Source organism: Ostrinia nubilalis, chromosome 13, assembly GCF_963855985.1.
Source record: "Ostrinia nubilalis chromosome 13, ilOstNubi1.1, whole genome shotgun sequence".
Taxonomy (NCBI): domain Eukaryota; kingdom Metazoa; phylum Arthropoda; class Insecta; order Lepidoptera; family Crambidae; genus Ostrinia; species Ostrinia nubilalis.
In genome coordinates this window covers 10856985-10870630 of record NC_087100.1, presented here as the reverse complement: position 1 = coordinate 10870630, position 13646 = coordinate 10856985, and positions in this window count along the sequence as shown.

Sequence of the window (13646 nt, the reverse complement as noted above, 5' to 3'; positions counted from 1 at the left end):
AAGCATGCAAGCAAGCAGCAAGGAAGCATGCATGCAAGCAAGCAAGCAAGCATGCAAGCAAGCATGCAAGCAAGCATGCAAGCAAGCATGCAAGCAAGCATGCAAGCAAGCATGCAAGCAAGCATGCAAGCAAGCATTAGGATTGCCTTATCTCCGGCGCTGCGGGAAGTGCGGTCCTTCCGCTCTGGCGTAACATATACCCGGCATGCCATGCTCGCTTCCGCAGCTTCGGCTTGCTGGTCGCCTTCGGCGACCAGCCTCAGCCGCTCCAGCTCGCACGGCTGCCGGATATATGTTACAGCGAGCGAGGACCGCACTCCCTCCGCGCCTCCGGCTTTTAAATTACACTCTAGTATAGGGCAGACTAGTACCACGTGGAAGAGACCACGGCCAGTCGGGATCAACATAATTTCAGACCAGGCAAGCTTAATGTTGCAAAAGAAATGTAGACTGTATAATATGTGCGTTATAATAGATAAGAGGGATTCGAGATCAAACAGAATGTTTTTTCACGAGCTTAAGTTTTCTAAGAGACAGGTAAAAAATTAAGAACAAAAATGACAATGACACAGAGAATTTAGTTTTTAACTTTTTACATATCTATAGGCCGAAAAAGTATAAAGGTGGAAGGAGGATCGTTCGCAACATCACAAATACATAATTATTTACTCTTCAATGTTGGTTGCTCTTATAGACAATATTTATGACTTTAAATGTTATAAATAATGAAATTATGTTTATAGTATTTTATTAAAAACAAACTTTATGTATATAAAAATTATGTTCTTTACATTTATGATTATTTAAATTATGGTATTGAAAATTAGAGAAAGTTATTATGTGTTCCGTTTGACGTCCGAAGTCCATTATGTGAGAGAGTACATCGTATTTCCTTGCGTTGTCGCTAGATGTCGCTACTTTACCGTCACGTGACCACGCCGCTAGCGCCCCCAATAGCCAAATCTGAAACTAACTCAGAAACCAGAGAGCGAGCCACCAGTTTGTGTCATTGTTGCGTCGTTTTTCGAACCGAACAGTTGTCGTTAGATTTTTCAATCATAACGTTCATTTCTACCCACAAAATTTTTTTATTTTCATAATTTTTCTAACTTTCGAGATAAAAGTAGAAAGTTTAATATTTTTTTGCAAAATACCGTTGCGTGAAGTGAAATGAGTGAAAATCATTCGACCATGCCTACGACGGACACTTTCGGCGGACGGGAACATTTGCGGTCGGCGGACGGCGACGGCGACTCGAGTGCGGGCCGGCGCCCGCCCCGCTCCGGCGCGCCCAGCTCCAGCTCCTCGGCCGACTCCAGCTCCGAGGACGACGAGCCGCGCCCCAAGCGGCGCCGGCGCCGCGCCAGCAGCAGCTCGCGCGACTCCACGCGGGACTTGGACCGGAGGTTTGAGATACTGTCCCAGCGGCTGGTGAGTCATGTTAACAATATATTTTACGCGAATCAGGCTGCCATGCATCCCGGTGTTTCGGCCTCTGTGACGTCGACTGTGCCGCGAACGGAATCACGCGATGTGCTCGAGGCCCCCTTTTTGTGTACCCCCGCTCCGGTGAGCGACATCGCGGAGCTTGACGTTTCCGTTAAAGAGCCCTCGATTCCTAAAGCTGATCCCGATCGAGTTTCTAAGCTTGTTAGTATGCAGAGATTCAATTCTACGGAGTGGAATGCGGTGCGTTATACGGATGTGCAGAAAAAATACGTAGCGTTTCCGGGTTTTTGCGAATTAAAAATAAATGAGGAGTTGAGACGTTTGGAAGATCCTTTCGCTCCGATTAGATGGTTTCAAATGGAACGTAGTTTTGCGGCTTTATCGAATGCCCTATTGACACAAAACGAATCGCTGAATACGGCGTTACGGAAACTTATTGAGTGGTCTTCGCAACCGAGTGCTAAATTATCTGCAATTCACGATAAGTTAAGAGAACTTTTTGGTAACGATTCTGATTATAAAGCGGTTTCACATGATATTCTGCAAATGGTATGCGGGAAACGCGCAGAAGTTTTAGAATTTCGTCGTAAGGCACTTCTTAAGTGTTTGAAAGAAAAGTTTACGCGTGAAGATATCGAAAAGATTCCACCTTCTGCGGAATACATGTTTAACCCTCTAGATTTGGCCGGTTATTTACAAAAAATAGGCGGTACTGAAAAGTTGGTCAAGGAAAGCATGCCTAGGGCAAAGCCAGCTTCTCGTTTTAAATCTCCATTGCGCTCGAAGTCCCCCGTTGCCTCAACGTCTCGTGAGAACTCCTTTCGAAATACACAGCAGTCAAAAAATAAACAACAGGGTAAATCGGAAAAGCGTCACTATGATCAACGAGACAAAAAGAAAAAGGGGGGGCGCAAAGATCAAGGTAGCAGGTATAGAAACAAATGACTCGAGACGGTTTTCGGGCGGTTGTCTCAGGCTATATCGAGCAGCCTGGGCCAAATTAGATCCTCCAAAAACCATTCTCAATTTGGTTTCGTCAGCGCGCATTCCTTTCGATCAAATGCCACCATTAGTATTCCCAACACCGGAAATAATGCAAAAATATCAAACCCCAACATCGGTGATGATGTCATCAGAGATCCAAGAATTGATTCAGAACGGGGTTCTAGAGCCCGCTCCCTTAACTCCGTCTTTCATTTCCCCACTTTTTATCATAACAAAGAACAACGGCAAAAATCGGGTCATTTTCAATTTCAAAGCATTGAATCAGTTCATGAATCCCAAAACTTTTCATTTATTTCATCACTAACTAATGCCCAAGTTCTTACAAACCAACGATTGGATGATAAAACTGGACATCAGCCAAGCTTACTACCACTTGCCAATTGCGGAGCAGCATCGATGCTTCCTACGCATCAGTTACGAAGGTCGGTTACTCCAGATGACTTGCCTTCCCTTCGGACTAGCTGCAGCACCAAGAATGTTCGCCTCTGTCACAAATTGGGTGGCCGAACTTCTGCGCAGCCAAGGTCTCCACCTGATAGTATATTTGGACGATTTCATGATTGTGCATCAGAACAGAGAAATGTTAGAAGCTCATGTTCAGGTAGCGTTGACATACCTCTCCAGCCTGGGTTGGAATATCAATTGGGAAAAGTCGATTCTTGCGCCAACAAAGTCGTTAGAGTTTCTGGGGATACTTTGGGACACACAACTCAACACCAAGTGTCTACCCCTGGACAAGGTGAGGAAGATTCGCCAATGTATATTGACCCGCTTGGCAGCCGGCAGTTGCGTCCCTCAAACAGGCGCAACGCCTTTTAGGGTACCTCAATTTCGCAACCTTCACCACTCTCCGAGGAAGGTTGCATTGCCGAACGCTGCAGCGACACAGCCATGTACTTCGAAAAAGCCCGCGGCGACCCAGTCCCATCAAGAACGAAGTAAAGTCAGAGTTGGAATGGTGGCTCGACAACATAAGTCAGAAGACCCCGATTCACCAACCGGTTTTTCCAACAAATTACCTAGTCACTGACGCATCAGACATTCTATGGGGCGCCACGGTAAACAACGATACACTTCAAGGCACGTGGGATCGTCGTCAACAAAGATGGCATTGCAATCTAAAGGAAATGTACGCAGTGATAGCCGCTATCTCGTCAAAGGCAGAGGTTCTTCAACACTCTACAGTAATTTTGCAGAGCGACAATCGCACCGTGGTGTCGTACATAAAGAACGAGGGCGGGACGAGATCAGCGAAGCTACTCGAAATGACCAGACAGCTGTTAGCGTTGACGGACAGCCTCAGCATAGTACTGGTCCCTCACCATCTGCCAGGCCGGTACAATACAGAAGCCGATCACCTCTCGCGCAATCGCGCCGGCTCAGAATGGTACCTACTACACCAAGCGACAGTAAAGGTCTTAACCGCTGTGGAACCCCCGAAATAGACTTCTTCGCTTCCAGCGAAGCTCATGTCGTATCGAACTATGCTACGCTAGACTTGTCAGACTCGAACGCTTGCTTTCACGACGCGTTCAGCAGGTGCTGGAATTACCACCTAGCGTGGGTGTTCCCTCCACCATCCCTGCTGCCTCGAGTACTCCATCACCTCAACTCGGCAACAGGCAAGTTCATCATAATTGCACCCAAGTGGACGAAGCCCTTTTGGCGCCCAGATTTGAAAAACCGGGCCCTAGCACGCCCTGTGAAGATTCAGAACCTGTCGTCGACACTGATAGACACTCAGACGGGACGGCCACCAGCTCAAGTTCACAACCTACAGCTGGAAGCTTGGCTCGTTTCGGCTGGGACGCCTTAACAGGAAGTTGGACAGCGGAGGAGAAGCAGCTTCTTTCGACGTGTTGGAGATCTTCGACGCTAAAAACATACACCCCAATATGGAATAGATGGTCGCAGTGGTGTCTTCAAAATAGCTTAGATTTTAAAAACCCTTCCCCTGATAACGTAGCAAGGTACTTAGCGAAACTGTTTCTAACAGATCGTTTAGCATATCGTTCCATTCTTGTGCACAAATCGGTAATAGCATCTATTTGTGAAACACTCTCTGACATTAAAATATCTTCTAACAACTTAGTTAAACACATTCTTAAAGCAATTTCTTTGGCCCGACCAATTCCTCCTAAATTGCCAATATGGGATGCAAGATTAGTCATTCAGTTTTTAAAAAATAACAATCCAAATTTACTTAGCATTTTTGATGTTTCTAGACGTACTGCCACAATTCTTTTGTTAGCTTCGGGTCGTAGAGTACATGATTTGACACTTTTACATTGTGATACAAATCACTTAATAGACAATGGAGATTCCATTACCATGCATCCCGTATTTGGTTCAAAGACAGATTCGGCATCCTATCAACAATCAAGTTGGACTTTGTATGCTTCGCCAGATAGAAATACAAATGCTTTATTTTGGACTAGCTTTCCGCCCGCGGCTTCGCCCGCGTGGAATTTTGTCTGTCACAGAAAAACTTTATCGCGCGCGTCCCTGTTTCAAAAACCGGGATAAAAACTATCCTATGTTCTTTCCCGGGACTCAAACTATCTCTATGCCAAATTTCATCAAAATCGGTTGCGAGGTTTAAGCGGGAAAGCGTAACAGACAGACAGACAGACAGACAGACAGACAGACAGACAGACAGACAGACAGAGTTACTTTCGCATTTATAATATTAGTTGGGATAAGGTCGTTGATAGATATCTCAAAAAATAGAAGGGGTTCATTAACAAATTTATTTATCACAACTAGAGAACCTGTTAAGCCAGCCTCCGCGGTAATCATAGGTGGCTGGGTAAAACGAACTCTTTCTGAGGCAGGAATAGAGGCTTCCCCTGGTAGCTGTAGGTCAGCGGTGTCATCACTAAATTTTTTAGAAAAATATCCTATTAATGAAATTTTAGAAAAAGCTAACTAATTGGCGGCATGAAAACACTTTTAGAAAGTTTTATAACAGAGATGTAGAAAAAAGTGGCCGAAGTAATGATGTGACTTCAGAAAAGTCGCTTTCTCAATTCTTTACACCCTCTAAATAATAGAAAATTGAAATTGTATTTATTTTTATTTATCAATCGCAATTAACTACCTTTACTTTTATTTTACCTTTATGTTGCTGAAATGATGGTCAGTTAATTTTTGCCAGCTAATTGGTTGTTATGTTTACTTTCATTACATTTTCCTACATATACGATTACTAATATCACATTGTTGCTTTTTATTTCGCAAGCCACCAGAAGATAACAAACAGATCTCACATAATGGACTTCGGACGTCAAACGGAACACATAATATTGAAATTTTACCTTAAAATAAAATTTGTATTATGTTTCCTCAGACGTCCGAAGTCCAAATAATGCCTTCCTGGTGCTAGACCATATCCTCATTATTGTTTTATGAGCCGAACAATGACACAAACTGGTGGCTCGCTCTCTGGTTTCTGAGTTAGTTTCAGATTTGGCTATTGGGGGCGCTAGCGGCGTGGTCACGTGACGGTAAAGTAGCGACATCTAGCGACAACGCAAGGAAATACGATGTACTCTCTCACATAATGGACTTCGGACGTCTGAGGAAACATAATACAAATTTTATTTTAAGGTAAAATTTCAATATTATTATGCCTAAGAAACCATTAAGCATTTAGAAAACTATGCATATCAAAGTTTATGCGAAAAAACTTTATGCAAATACTGTTATGCCAAACTAAATTATGATGAAAAATGTTATGCGTCTGAGAGGGCACCCTTAATAAGACCATTTCAAAGAATGGAATGGCATTACATTTTTTGTTAAATTCAACAATTTATTTCGACTTATTTTTTCATACGAAATTATTTAAAAACTTTATTTTTCACTGAAATAATTCATAATTTACATACACATCAATAAAAAGTCTGCACAAAAAGACTAGGTGACAATTTTGAAAAAAAAAACTAGATTGATGATAGGTACTATAATCTAAATCAACTAGGTATCTTCTAAATCTAGAATCCACAATATCTTCAAAAGTATGCTTTTAGAAACACATATTCCTAAGACTCTTTAACTAGTTTTTATTTATAGAATATAGGTAGGTACCCTTAACCGAAAACAAAAGGAGCACGTTGTATATTGCATGACAGTTCCACCACGCGCCAGTTGTGTCAATTTACACAACACTCAATAACTTCTGAAAGTAAAAGCGTAAATCCACAAGCATGAATGGTTTTGCCTTTTGCCATAAGTATTAATGTAGGACTAAACAAAAAATTATATTTTGTTGTATCCCGTTATGTAGGTCCAAATCTATAGAAGACAGAACTAGATCCCACAGTTACAAGGCACCATAAATAAAAGATGGTTTCATTTACAAACGATATTTTACCTTTAACTAACTTGTCAATTATTTTTTTCCGGAACCAAAGTGTAAAAGTAAAAGGTCATTTCCTCAGCAATGATGGAGCTGTTGGTGACTCGCGAGTTGGCACCGCGCCTTTATTTCGAAACCAATGAGGATCATTTCGATTTTTAGCTGTGAATGCAGATTGAAATAGGTCTAAGAAATCCTTAATATACAGTCCAAAAATTTTTGTTCTACGACAAAAATTGACGAAGTTATGGCCAAATTACTAAAAAAGTTCACTGACCGCCCGGCGCGGGACCGATGACGTCACTATATCCGATCCGAACGCTGCTGGCGTACTGCGTGGATAGAAAATATTTTTTTCTAGCCAAACTATCAGTTTTAGAGAAAAACTTGTTATGACATTTATTCATCAGAATAAAGTAATCTATCGATAGGTAATTTTTAAAAATAGAAATTGTGAGAAATATCGCAAAAAATCCATACGCTCATACGATTCAATGGAACGCGGAGACGCGATTAGGGTCTCCGCGGTGGTATATTTGGCGATTTATTCAAACAAAGTGTTCATAAGTGTTCTTAGAGTCATATCTTCGTCCAAGTAAAATATAAAAATGTATAAATATTAATTTATTTACTTCTAACAATAAGTATAGCTGAGGCAGATACACTCTGCCTAGGCTACAAGACATTGCTATGAAGATCATTTCGATGTACCTACACGCAATACCTACCTGTTATTTAGTTTTTCTGAGTTAAACCTACGTACCTACTTATCTATTCGCCGTTCCCATGGGCGGGCCAGCTGCTCCCTCCTGGAAATCTATTTAATCTTAGCCTAGAAGCTGGGTATGACTCCCCCGTCCCTCTCCTCTCCCCAGGTCATAAGCTGGGCATGACTTCCCCCTAGGCCAGAAACTGGGTATGACTTGCCTCTCCCCCCCTCTTACCAAGGCCAGAAGCTGGGTAAGTCTTGCCCCTCCCCCCAGGCTATAAGCTGGGTATGACTTATCCCCCCCCCCCCCCCCCAGGCCAGAAACTGGGTATTAGCACTCATATTATGTATTATTATGTTCAATACAAACAATCATAAAGTTACACTCACCCCAACCGCGTCTCCGCATTCCATCGAATCCTATAAAAATGTGGTTTTTGGACATACGATACTTATTTTTCACAATTTTTATTTTTTTAAATTACTGGTCGATAGGTTACTTTATTTTGATGAATAAATGTTATTAAAAGTTTTTTTCTAAAACTGATAGTTTAGCTGGAAAAAAATATTTTCCATCCCAATAGTACGCCGGCTGCGCTCGATTCGGATATAATGACGTCACGCGGCCCTGCGTACGTTGTCTTTTAGCGGCAAAAACGGCCTATGTTTATTACTTAATATCTTCGTAAGTAATGGTCCGATTTGGATAATTCAAAAAGATATATCTTTCTTATGTCTTAAAGATTAACGTAGATACTAGTTTTATTGAATTTTCTACAACAGTACTGATCCTCATTACGAACCGAAATATTTTTTCTACTAGGGTAAACGAACTGATGTTTACAGTTATTTTTACAACGCTTCATTACATTGTTATTATTAATTGGCTAAGATAATGTTTATGGTTTGCCTAAGAGTAATTATAAACTTTATTTTATGTGCAAAATATCTATACTTATTATAAAATCTGTAGAGAGGTCAATTCTGTACATGAAATATATTTTTAAAATAACTATCAGGGGGTGATTAGTGATCGATACTGATGCCAAAAATGCAATCAGTAAAATGTTTGTCTGTCTGTCTGTCTGTCTGCCTATGTTCTTTACGCTTGAAATTTGGCATGCAGGTACCTTAGTAAACTTAAAGCTTAGTTACAAATTGATATTGCAAAATTCCTACGGGAACGGGAGTTAGCGGGAAAAATCATTTGTATGAAAAAATCTAAACCGCGTAAGGTAGATGAAGGGGGTAAAACGGGATCCACGCGTAGGAAGTCGCGGGCGGCCGCTAGTTCATAATAAAACCGTTTATACACGGTTCTAAGAAAAAAAATGTTTGTGATAGAGACAATACAAGTGCCAAAATTTCCCAGTTTTTCCAGCACCATGGAAGTAACAAGGTTGCAAACTTGGGTGTAGGTAAACTTCTCTCAAGGAACCTAACATTACTCGTACATGCGCGTTTGACGATATGGACTGGATTCATTTAAGTAATAATCCATTCCGATTTTTTTTAAACCATCTTTACTATTTCCGATGTAATCCATTGTATTTCCAGTTGGCGCTGGATTTTCGGATTGTATTAAAGTCAAAGTAAAAAATAACACACTAACACACCATGCCTCTGCAGTGTCCTAAAAATTTAATGCGGGCGCAGGCCTAAAGTATTCAGTCGAGGGCACGCAAGATCGAGTTTAGGGTCACCAGAAAATACGTCTGTTAGGCAAAAATATTGGTCCAGTCACCAGATGTCGCTATCTTAGAGAACTAAGATATAAGAAGACTGCCTGAAAATTTAAGAAGTAATGTAAGTCACTTGTAAGGTGCTTTTACATGTCCTACGAGTAAATAGTATAACTTCAACTGCAACTAAGTACTTCGGGACAATAAGTGCCTGTAGTGCTGTGAAGAAGCAACGGGAGAAACTAAAAACATAACTAAGTAGCTCCGCAAAAAAGTTGACTAATGGTATTAAATGAATCCATTATTTATTTCACTATGGAGTAAAACGTGTGAAAAATCGTGGACGAATAGTGATTATGATTATTACAAAATAGCATTTACAGGAATTTTAGTGTCTATTCCGAGATAAAAGGAACCAATGGGAACTCTACTCACTCCACAAACGCTGCACGCGCGGGGACTTATTCATACACTGGCACGTGTTTTTCCAGTTGCCAACTTTTGGCTTGCATAGTGCTAGGACTGTGACAACTTTTCCTGGCAAGCGGTAATAGGCTTATATGTAAATCCTTTTATAATAGAAATACACTGGCCAGTACTGGAAGCCACGTACCAGAAAACGCAATGTGGGTGGGTCCGACGACCTCATAAAGGTAGCAGGAAAGCACTGTATGTAAGTCGCTACCAACTGGTCAATATGGAAGTCATTGGGGGATATTATGTTCAGCAGTTGACGTCCTATGTCTGTTGATGATGATGATGATACTGGCCGAAGAAACTGTTAAAATTACAATAATTGTTTACTACAATACTGGACAATAAATAAATAAATAGGTAAGTAGGTACTACAGTAATTCTCCCGAAAAGAAAATTTTGGAAAAGGACTACAGACGTTCAGAAATGTATATGCTTTTCACACAAACGACTTACAAAGAAATCGTAAAAAATCAACATAATATCAATACGCATAATGGAAAAGAAAATAGTTTACTTTTATTCAAGCAGATTTATTCCTTGTCGTCAAAACGCTTAGCGTCGATTTTTTGTAAATATTCTCTAAACTCCCTCCACCCTCAACGCTGAGTCATGAATTCTAAAATATCAATTTCTGGGATAGATGGAAAGCGGATCCAATAACATAAATTGATGCAGTTTCATATCGTGGAAGCGGCGGCACGCATCCTGTCACCGATACGTCTAGACGATTGCAGTAATCGATGGGTACGATTAATGAATCGTTAATCGAAATGGGCGTATTAAATCGATTTAGAGTTGAGGCCTTTGAGAAAGCTACATTTTAGAGTTTCTTTAAACATACAACGATATTGGAGAGACCTAAGCCCGTATTCACAAACGATGCTTGCTTAGGTGAAGCCGCAAATCGAACGCACAGCGTTAAATAGAGCTCTGTGATTGGTTCGTGTGTCACCGTGTGCGTCCACGCGCACTGTGAGACTTCATAGTAATGTTTGTGAATACTGGCGATAGCATTACATTTGTGTGTGAAATTTTCGTAGTAGACAGTAGGGACTTCAAAATTTCAAACTACCTATAACAGTTTATCTCCTTCACGTGTCATGTCTCTTTCATCATAATTTACAAAGCATCGCGTATCAATTATTGGGTTACACATTATTTTTACACCTCACATTTGCACAGAATCAATTAACCTATGTGAACAAACTTATCTCTCGAGTCTCGACTCAGCATCCCTCTACTATTATTTTAAGTAACATCATTCCTCTGTCTGTACACTTTCCTCAATTCAAATTCCTCGGCTTAATAAATACAAACCAACCTAAACCTAATAAGCGTAAAACCCAGTGCATTCGTGTTTCTTTTCCACTGCCTCTGACGACTGCAGAAGAGATCAAAGCAGCTAATTTCTCCCGGGATCTCAGTTTCAAAAGAACACCAGCGCGGAAGCAACAATGTGCAATACTTTTAGAAGCTTCGGCTGGCAAGATGAAGCGGTGCTCCAGTTGCGATTGGGGAAGGTAAGGAATTCTTTTAATTACTTATTACTAAGGCTGGGTTGCACCATCTTACTTTAACTTTGACAAACGTCAAAAATCTGTCAAACTCCATACAAAAAGCACCGGTTATCGTCATAGTTACGGTCAAAGTTAGGTGATGCAACTCAGCCTAAGTAGGTTGTATTAAAGTCTGTCCGTCAAAATCTTAAGATATTGTTTATACTAGTTTCAGTTGTATTAAGGTTGGCAAACACAACGATTTGATGATGATGCTTCTCCGTATATACTCGTACCTTCTGTCTGCTTTTGTTTTTCGCAGTTTTTGTAATTGTTTACACGAAAACATTTATGTTTAACTCGTAACTAAAAGCACTACGTAAGCGTTTCGTTAATATCTAGGGACTGAAATTCGCTGCTTGCTGCTGCATTTCATGAACATCAGGTGCGAGAGAAACTTATGGTCAAATAGGTACCTGCCTTGTTTTGCTTTAAAAAAAACTACGTACACAAAGTTTTCTCATTTCAAATTACATATTTTTTAAAGGTTGAGAGAAAACAACATCAAATCTTAAAACAGTATTTACTCTGAAAATTACAATTTAGATTATTGGCTTCATAGACATTGCCCAAGCACATTTAGGTGCGCAGCAACTACTTAGCTCACAGTAAGTAGCTAAGACGTTCCTTTAATTGGTGCTCCATAGCATGAATGCTTGGAAAACAGAAGCTTTCTGCAAGAGAACCCCGGCATAATAAATAAGGCTAATGCTCACTGCAACCTGCGCTCGCAGAACACTCGAGCAATTTAATCGTCTTGTAACGCGCCTAATCCGCGCGTCTGTATGCAGCCTACAGAAGTAGAGCCATAGCACAGGTCTTAACAGCCAGGTCAGTTCTAAATTAGACGCAATTTTTATTTGAGTTACGCGGCCGTTCTAGCTCAATTTATTCCTAACATCACAGCAACTGTAGGTTTTTGCATGAGTTAAATGGCTGTTTTGCAAGAAAACCCCGGCATAAATAAGGATAATGCTCGCTGCAACCGGAGCTCGCAGAACACTCGAGCAATTTAATCGTCTTGTAACGCGCCTAATCCGCGCGTCTGTATGCAGCCTACAGAAGTAGAGCCAAAGCACAGGTGTAAACAGCCAGGTCAGTACAGCTACCTATACAGTAACGTGGCAAAATGTGACGGGTGTAACTTCGAAATCCCTTCATAGAAGGAACCACAAACAAAAACAGCTGAAGCGAAGGGATTTAGAAATTACGACTGTCACGTTTTGCCACTTGTCTAGGGGGCTAACTTAGAGGCAAATATTTTTTTTTTATTTCAGTTTTAAGCTATTATTTTAGTTGAATAGAAATTTAATGCTTAACTGAGACTGCGATTCCCGCTAGATTTAACCGGCACTTGACTGGTTTCTAGGCAAGTTCAACCAAATTAAAATGCTCTCTAGTCTAGGTAGTTCAAACTTTTATATTTTAAAATATTACAATGATCTGGCTGTTCTCCTTCATACTATTATTTGGCACAGAGCACCTCGGGCTAGTAACCTAACAAGCACACAGATTTCATCTGCGTTCTAACTGGTGCGACAGAAAGGCACCTAATTGCCCAGCAATAGAGTCCATAATACAACGACCTGGTGCGCCTCTATCGGCAAAATAGTGCGAGTATTAAGACAGGCTTAGGCCAGATTGCCGGCTCCCAGGAAATGAGCAGGCGAGGTTCCTCGATATCGAGTGTCGATAGTCGATATACGTACGTATCGATACAGTTCCGACACTTTGATCGTGGGGAAGATCAAAAGAATCGGTGGATTGATGCAGTAATTAGAGTCGATTTCCATTACACAGACACGATTATGAATTGAAATGTTGAAAGTAACACAAATTATGCCTCTTCTTTCTTCTTTGCCTGGTCCATTCCCATTTTATTTTGGGTCGGACCTTAACATGCGTTTCCAGGCAACTCGGTCTTGGGTAACACAAATTTTTCAAAATAATTAATTACCCAGTACCTTATCTAAAATCCATATGCATGACTGCATAAATTCTTCTGTTTTACCGTGCTTTAGGTACTCTATCAGTTTTTTCAAGTTTACTTACCGACACCTATTTTACTGATTTACAGTTAAAAAGGCTCTCCGCACGCAATATAATCATTAATGTGATATTTTACAGGCTCCATACCTGCAGTAGTTAACTATTTTGTTGTTAAATATTCGTATTTTATTATATCGTTAAAATGCAATCAAGACCAAAAGTAATGGTAGATTATTTTTATTACGAGTTAATTTAATATCAAGCGGTGTTAGTGAATGAGAAAATTCATTTTAAATTAAATGAAAGTAACAATACACAAGACTATTAAATAACATTGAATTCTGGAAATTTTTATATGCTGAAAAAATAAATAAAAACTTCAGCAAATAGCATAAATTATTATGTGAAGTAGTCAAAAT